The sequence below is a fragment of the Amborella trichopoda genome, chromosome 4 (genome assembly GCF_054954075.1).
Source record: "Amborella trichopoda isolate Santa Cruz 75 chromosome 4, AtrichopodaSantaCruz75HAP2 v2.0, whole genome shotgun sequence".
Classification (NCBI taxonomy): domain Eukaryota; kingdom Viridiplantae; phylum Streptophyta; class Magnoliopsida; order Amborellales; family Amborellaceae; genus Amborella; species Amborella trichopoda.
The window spans coordinates 49,320,111-49,328,024 of NC_142339.1; positions in this window are offsets into that span (position 1 = coordinate 49,320,111).

Consider the following 7,914-nt stretch of genomic DNA (forward strand, 5'->3'; position numbering starts at 1 on the left):
GTCTTAATTTTAAGATTTTACATTTTGTCTATTACTTCTACGGTTAATTATCAGTCTTCATATTACCCAGAATTTCCTAGTCTTTCAGTCTTCCTATTACTCAGAACTTCAGAGTCTTTCAGGATGTCAAGGTATGGGAAGACCCATTTTTCTCTCTTCTTCTTCTTTATCATCTTTCTCTTTCTCTCTCTACTCTGCTCAAAAAGCCCCATTTTCCAGCACAAACACTCGTTCGATTGAGTGCTACGGAGAATTGTTGATATCTCCTTCTTGAGAACCAACCGCCTCTTTACGACAACAAATCCCATCTTTCTCTCTCTCTAAAACAATCAACAAATTTTTAATGTTTTCAAAGAAAATCTACAACCCAAATTTTCATGTCTTTGGGCAAAAGACCAAAGATAGTTAGTAAAAAACCAGCTCATCATTATCAAAGAAAATCCACAATCCAAATTTTAATGTCTTTAGGCAAAAGACCAAAGACAGTTGGTAAAGATCAGCTGGTAGACAGAAACCCAATATCATCATTTGCAAAGAAAATCCACAGCCCAAATTTTCACGTCTTTGGGAAAAGACCAGTTGGTAAATCATTGCTCTGCACTAATTCACAGACCGAACCTCCTTTGACAGGGTTTAGAGAGAGAGAAGAGTGAGAGTATAATCAAGAGAGGGAAGGAGTTAGCCATGGATGAGAAGAAGATGGGAAATGGGAGTAAGGTTTTAGGGGGAGGTTTTAGAGAGAGAAAAGAGGAGGTTTGTTTTGGATGCATATCTTCTTCTGCATGCATGAGAGAGAGAGGGGAAAGAGTTGGATTTAATTTTTGGAAAGGAATCGGGGTTGGAAGCACGGAAGGCGGAGGAAATTCCGAGTTGTTAAAATAGTGAGTTTCTCCTGAAAATCCACTACCCAAATTTTATCAACAGCAAAAAAGAAAGAACGAGAAAAGGTCCAAATTCATGATAGAGAGAACCTCGGTTCTAATCCACAGAGGAAACAATGCAAAGCCCCTTCAAAATGCCTGATTAATTACCCACTTTCTAGAAAGAAAAACCCAATTTGTTTGCCTTGAACCAAAGGCTTGAGCCCCTGAAAACAAGATTCACCACCCTTACCAGCAGCGGAGCAACAAATTTCTTTTAATCAACCGAGCAGCCAATTTGGTTGCTCTCTATTGTACAGAGAGAGGAAAGAGAGCCTGCATCAGATTGAAGGGAAATGAGGGAATTTGGTTTTGGGGATTCGGAGAGCAATGGCATTTTGCATTTCCGGACATTTATTTTTGATTCGGCTTACGAGAGTGGGAATAACTTGGAGAAAAAAATACCGGGAGGGAGAGGCGCCCGTAACTTTGGACAAATGTGTTCTTATTTTATAATTGACCCCCCAATATGGTCCTGTATGTAAATTTATAAAAATAAAAAATAAAAAAAAACACAGGAACCAACTGGGAGAATAACTTACATTAAATGGGAATCTTCATGTGGTTTTGGTCTCATTTGAATCCTTTTAGCCTCACTCCTAAAGTTGGTTGGTCTCACAATTGTCAATAAATAAACTTGAGCATAAACGCCATAACATGGTTGAAGTTTCTTTGGTTTGGGCAAAATAATGCTATCCCCTAGTAGGGGAAGAAAAAAGGAAAAGGAAACAATCTACGGGTAGGACTGGGTTCAAGATCATGTAGTCAAGATGGCACGGTGCTGCAACATGATATCCTGAGTTCAATTTTTACAATAGTTTGGGAACTTCTTTCCAAATGAACTACCAAAAAAAAAATAAATAAATCAATTAGTGCTCTTAATTGTTTGGTTTTACTTATCAAAAAAAACCTCGCATGATCGTAATTGAATTTTTGGTTATTTAACTTCGATTAATCCTAATGAATGGTTATTTAACTTTGATTAATCATAATATATGGTATGGTTTTGCTTTGAATTAATCAAATTGGATCATGAAAATGGCATTGATGGAAAATGAAAGCTTGCACCTGCCCATCTGGTTTAGATAGGCTAGTCTGGAATACCAATTATGCTTAATTGGATATATTTTTTAGATAAATTCATTTTAATTGACTAGTTTTGATGAGATAATTTAATTGCACATATATTTCCACTAAAATAGGTAGGTATCACCATTGGTTATCGTTAATAGGTTCGGTTTAGATGTTAGGGCCATATCAATGACAACTTGTTTGATACATGTACAAATCCCAAAAGTAGTGAAACGAGTCTCTCAACAAGGAGATTAGAGAAAGTATTGGCCACTCTCATGCTTTCAAACTCTGATTGTAGTGCAATAAGAAATCGAAACAAGTAAGATTGTTTTCTTGCTTTAATAACCTCAATGGTGGACTAAATCTTCAAGGATCCTATCTAATTCCATAGGGCTTTAGCATTAGACTGATATGTAATCTGCGCCCAATTTTGTTCTCTACCAAATTCATGATTCATGTAACAATACAACTATCTCAATCATTGTGCCGATTATTACACTGTCTCTCGAGAGGGCCAGATGTGACCACACTCTCTATGATTCCGTAACTCGCATGATAAAAGTGGTTAATGCCTCACAAGAAAGGGATGAGAACATGTTCTAGGAAGATATAATTGAAGGAACAACCAAATGAGATGGTTGGGTATATAAAAAGAGTAGCCCTTAATTATATATAAAAAAAGAGTGATTTACATAAAGACCTTAAATTTTTTTTCTAATATATGAAATGCTCCGTTTATAGGTAGAAATTACGAAGACGGTCGGTCAACCCTTTTTTTTTTTTTTTGTCAAAAATTGCCCCTTGGTCTGAGGATAAAATCCTTGATCTGAATTTTAATTTTCTTTTTGTTAGTTTTTTTATTAGCAAGGTAGTGCCCTACTCATGAAAAAACTAACAAAAACATTAAATTTTGGTATGAGGATGTCCTCAGACTGAGAGGCAATTTTGAAAAAAAAAAGATGATGGATCTTCTTTGTAAGTTCAACCTATAAATAGAGCATTTTATATTTTTTTAAAAAATTTAGGGTCAATACATAAATTTCTCAAAAATAAATAAAGATCAACTAAATTTTTTCTTGAGGTTGGGCTGCAATATGTCATGTCAAAGTGCTACTCTTGGTAGTCGATGACTTGAAAAGTACAACCATTGGCTCTCATTATGGACTGCAAGTAACCCTTGCAATAGACCAAGGTAGTCAAAGTCAAGAATAGTAAAGCGCATTCTTAGTGGCCCATGGATCAAGATCTCAATGGCCATGTTTTAAATAGCAAACAAGCGGGTTGATTTTGTTATGAATTATGATCATTATTATTTTTTCAACTATTTGGAGGTGGCTACACAAATTTTGATGTCATTCTACTCAATCAATGAATACTCCACTTCTTTATCTTTCTATTTCTCTTTTTGTAGGTCACTTTTCTATGTCGTACATCTTGCACTACCTAATGGACAAAACACCTTTACAAAGAGGTTCTACAATTTTAAACCATCCATTTAGTTTCTCTAACATATTGTGTCCATTGGGTGGTGCAAGGTGTATGAGAGAGAAAAATGATCTATAGAAAGAGAAATAGAAAGATAGAGAAGTGGAGTATTGAGAGGCCTTAAGGAATATGGGAGCTCTGCTATGGCTTTGGTTATATCATGTCCTTAGATTTGATGTTCATCTATAATTTGTCTTATCTCATTAAGTTTGGTTTTTATAAATTTGGTGGAATGTTTCTCTCTCCTAAATGTCCCTTGCCATCTCTCCCTTTCATTTTTATTTCTTGAAAAAATACATCCGCATTGAAAAATATTTTATGCATTACGGAATGGTATATTTTTTCCTGATATTTACAATGAGATCCTACTTTCCTACAATTTTAATTTTTCCAGTTTTGCACTTGATTCAATATCGAACCCTCTTTTTATTTTTATTTTTTAAATTATCTTGAATTGTAGGGGCGAGTTCAGGGATTATTTGAGTGTTGGTCTGATAATTAAAACATCAGATGAGGTGCCCGTGCCCAAATTTTATTTTGAGTGTTGGTCTAATTGAAACATCGGATGAGGTGCCCAAATTTTACTCCGAAAAAGATGATTGGAATAGAAAAATGAGTCGATGAAAATAAATCTCCCAAGGCAAGGAGTATGATTATTGCCTTTGTGACCTATTTTATGAGCTTGAGATGAAAGTGTGCCTCTACACTTCATTAGGACAATGTATCTTTGTGGAGTTGGTTTGGTCCAAAAGGTTTGATAGAAAATTGGTTTATTTGCCCAGAAGCTAGGGTTTCTACCTTGATTTCAGCCTAGATTTGAATGGGTATGAGGTTGGATGGGATAGGGTTTGAGTTTCTCTCTCGATAGAAGTCTTAGGGCCAGTTTATATATTAGATAAGCATTCATATTGGAAAAAAAAAACTGCAAGTTTATTAATCCTGAATCCAAGAATATTGTTTTGTATTTTAAAGGCCTCGTAGACTGTTTAGATGTCTTTAAAAATATTAGAAACTTATGCTTTACAATTTTTTAAAAGGAAAAAAGTTTTTATAAGGATGCTACCTTGTAATGTAGAACCACGGATGCCCCTAAAAATTCATAAAAAAAAAGTAGTTTTAATGTTGAAAAACCCTTTGACTGATCATCTCGACATCGAGATGTATGACTATGAAAAATAAAAAGATTTTAAGTATTAGAAATAATGCATTTTACAACATATTATCTACACCGTCCATTTTCGAGACTTTCATATGTTTATAGATCTATTTGATTTTAACCATTTTTGAAATTTTAAATTTTATAATTAGATATAAAAATAGATTTTGATATAATCCTAAAAGCATTTTACATCAAAATTATATACCACGATAAAGTTTGAAGGTGCACCTTACCTCTACACCTATGGATGCATCCATATGCAAACTGCACCCTTTTTTTAAAATGACATCCTTCAAACCATGTTCTCAACAAAAACCTCAATATATTACCAATTTCATACCATAAACAACCATACCTCATCATATTTTCTATCAAATTCCAAATGAGAAAATGGGAAAAAATTCCAATACCTAAAAAAAACATATTTCCAACAAAAAATTTCAATTCCAACAACATATAAAAATGAAAAATAGAGAAAAAAATTCTGGGCATAAAAATTTATCATAAAAAAAAGTTGCAAAAACCATTTTGTAGCACACAAAAAACAACATGACTCAATTTCTAACATGCGAAAAAAGAAAAAATCTGTAGCAAAAACAAACAAGTCACTAATCCAATCAAAGAAACTCAATCCATGTGAGAAAGGCCTAAAACCCGATGCATATGAATTCTCAATCAGTATCCATGAAATCAAAGCACAATATTTAGAGATCCAAAAGAATACAGAAATCAGAGCTTACAGATGAGAGAAAAAGACCCAACATGCTAGGGCAAAACCCTAAAATGGATTCCGAGATTAGTAGTACCACTGAACTCCATTTTCAAGCCAGTTTTCAGGGTCATAAGATAGGCCTTCTCATGTTATACTGAAATAGTTCCAAATCTTTTAAGGTTTAGAAGAGGAGCAATGGGTGAACCTATTAGGAGGTGGTTTTAGAATCTTTTTAGTCTGTAATCTAAAATCACTAACACTTAAGCCCCAAGTTACAATGAATTTCCCAACTTGGAAGGAGACATTTGACAATTTCCAACCAAGGCTTGGGGTATCTGTCGAGTTTAGATCAAACAAAAGTGGAGACTCAAAAGGTTAGCTCATACTAGGGATGGAAAACTAATTTTTGGCCTATTTTTTATCTAAAGGGCAAGTTAGTTATGATCTTGGGGGAAATATCAAGGACCATCACTTTTTCCTATGATTTCGGCCACATTTTGATGGATTCATAGCTGCTGAAGTCCTTTTTTCCCTCAAGTTTTATAAAAAACACCTCACATTCATAAAGTTATGGATATTAGTTTGACCAAAAGGTTCCATAGTAAAGTTTTTTTGGGCTGCATTTGGGTTTTAATCTACTCTTCAATCTTACAAATAAGCGTGCAGTTATATATATTTATGTCTAAGGTATTTGATTGAGGAACTTATTTACAAATATTTAGCTCTAAGAGAGAGGAGGCCAGGGGTCATGCTAGCTGAAACCAACAATGACCTTCTTGAATCCCTTCTTTGAGAAATATGATCCAAAGAGTGCCCAAAGGTCATCTTGTCTATGACCATGAAAAAGTCGCCGACGGTATGATCACATGCACCAATAGGATCTTAAATAGTCATTAACATAATAAGTTGACTGAAGAAATGGCATAGAATGATTTCAGATGGGCATGAAATTTGGAACATATAAGTCTTGGGGGCTAACCCATCATCTGACGAAGTTTCTGCTTCACTAGACAATGTATGTTGGGGGTCACCAACATATGAATGGTGCCCTATCAGTGGCTCTCAGTTTTTGCTAACCCACTTTTTGAGTCGCCAACCATATGAATGGTGCCCTATCAGTGGCTCTCACTTCAGAATCACATATCCCGAGCATCCAATATCAAAATACCCTGATTTTTAAACGGTGTCCTAGGAACATCTTAGATTAAATTTTGGTATGTTTTGACAACCATCCAATCTCATCCACTAGCCATGTGATACTTCATTGTCATGATGATGTCCTAACCTCATACTTTTTGTTTGAGAGGTCCCATTTCATATATTATGACGATCCTCATGATTGGGTCCCATTCTGAGACTATTTTGATCGCCTTCAATGAGTTCTAATAGTTCTGGTCAATGGTTTAAAAACCGGATCGGTGACCCGGATCGGGCTTTTCAAAAACCGATCCGGATCGGCGAATCGGCGATCCGGATCGGAATCGGGTGAATCGGTCAGAATAAAGCTTCAAAAAAATCCGAAAAAATTATTAAAATTCATTATAAATATTGGTTTTTAGGAATTCAATAAAAAATGAGGGTACTCCATTAAGAATTTTCATGTTTTTGAATGAATATGCGAATATTGATATGTTCTTTCCCTGCATGAACCGCCATTCAGCATTTAATTTACAGTATTTCATGCTCATCCCTACACTGTTGCTGTTGGGACTCGATATGTGAATTATATGGCTGGGATAGGGTGGCCTCAAAATCATCATCTCTCTCGTTTTCTCTTTGAATAATATGGATTAAAAAACAAAAAAAAACAAATTTTCAAAAAAATCGATCATGGATTAAAAAAAAAATCACAAATTTTCAAAAAATTCTATCATGGATTACAAAAAAAAATTCGATCATGGATTAAACAAAAAAAATCACAAATTTTCAAAAAATTCAATCATGGATTACATAAAATTCGATCATGGATTACATAAAATTCGATCATGGATTACATAAAATTCGATCATGGATTACAAAAAAAAACAAACAAAAAAAACAAAAAATTCAATCGTGGATTACAAAAAAAGAAAAAAATAGTTCGATCATGGATTACAAAAAATTCAATCATGGATTACAAAAAACTCTATCATGGGTTACAAAAAAAGCAAAAAACAAAAAATTCAATCATGGATTAAAAAAAAACAAACAAACATTTCGATCATGGATTACAAAAAAAAAACAAACATTTCGATCATATATTACAAAATATTCGATCATGGATTACAAAAAATTCTATCATGGGTTACAAAAAAAAAAAAAAAACAAAAAATCGATCATGGATTACAAGAAAAGAAAACAAACATTTCGATCATGGATTACAAAAAATTCTATTATGGGTTACAAAAAACCAAAAAATTCGATCATGGATTACAAAAAAATCTATCATGGATTACCAAAAAAAAAAAAAAAAAAAAAAAAAAAAAAAAAAAAAAAAAAAAAAAAAAAAAAAAAAAACCGTACGGAATCGCCGATTCACTGTTTGGACTCGCCGATTCCGTACAGTGAATCGGCGATTCACTGTA